Source organism: Lathyrus oleraceus, chromosome 1, assembly GCF_024323335.1.
Source record: "Lathyrus oleraceus cultivar Zhongwan6 chromosome 1, CAAS_Psat_ZW6_1.0, whole genome shotgun sequence".
Lineage (NCBI taxonomy): Eukaryota > Viridiplantae > Streptophyta > Magnoliopsida > Fabales > Fabaceae > Lathyrus > Lathyrus oleraceus.
In genome coordinates, this window is record NC_066579.1 from 204,866,144 (window position 1) to 204,867,335 (window position 1,192).

General features: G+C 41.8%; 1 non-coding gene across 1 annotated transcript; it reads right to left on the reverse strand.

Annotated features, from left to right (window-relative positions):
• Positions 1 to 107, reverse strand: LOC127116702 (small nucleolar RNA R71). The gene has a single exon (XR_007801501.1). It is a non-coding gene; the product is annotated as a small nucleolar RNA R71 (small nucleolar RNA).
• Between the last annotated feature and the right edge of the window lie 1,085 nt (positions 108 to 1,192).

Sequence of the window (1,192 nt, forward strand, 5' to 3'; positions counted from 1 at the left end):
GTTCTTCGAAACCAAATAAGTAGATTTACTCAAAACCAAGGAGAATCACTTTTTGAAGCTTGGGAGAGATATAAAGAGCTATTAAGAGTCTGTCCACACAATGGCCTAGAACAATGGTTGATCGTTCATACCTTCTACAATGGACTCCATTATAATACCAAGATGAGCATCGATGCTGCCGCAGGTGGCGCGCTGATGAACAAACCTTACCCTGAAGCTTGTGACCTAATTGAGGATATGGCTCAAAACCATTACCAATGGGGAACTGAACGAGCATCAATAGAGAAAAAGGAGACCCAAGGTGGAATACATGAGGTAAGCTCTCTGGACATGATGTAGGCGAAAATGGACGTTTTAGCCCTTAAGATCGAACAATGTCTACAAACACTAACATCGTAACAGTAGTCCACACAAAGTGCGAACTCTGTGGATCTAAAGGACACAAATCGGCGGAATGTAACATTTTGAACGACCTGAACACCAACCAAGTGAATTACGCCCAGGGTGACCCATTTTCAAACACCTACAACCCTCCATGGAAGAATCATCCGAATTTTTCCTATAAAAACCAATACCCTATTCAAAATTATACACCTCAAAGACCACAAGGTTATCAAGCCCAAAAACCAAATCAACCTATGCAAGTTGTGCCTTAGAAGTCTAACCTTGAGAAGATCATGGAGACCTTTATAACCGGCCAGACTCAGCAAAATAAAGAATTCCTAAACCAGAACATTCACGTAAACAAACTAATAACGCAATTAGGAACCAAGGTTGATCAGATAATTACTCACAACAAGATGCTTGTAACCCAGAACTCACAGGCAGCACAAAACCAAGCCCCACATACTACACCCGGAGGCCAATTCCCTAGACAACCTTAACCAAACCCTTGAGGGCAAGCTAACGTTATCTCGTTACAAAGTGGGACCGCTTACGAAGGGCCTCATAACCCAGCGATGAGCGAGTCCAAAACTTCTAAAGAAAATATACCTACCAACCAAGAAGAGGAACCGGTAGAACCCGAAAAACAAACCGACCAAGAAGGAGAAGCCAAGGATAAAACTTACAAACCACCACCCCCGTAGAAACCACCAATCCCATATCCGCAAAGACTTAAACAAACCAAAATCAATAACCAATACCAAAAATTTATAAAAGTAATAGAAAAGCTTCATGTAGAGACTCCTTT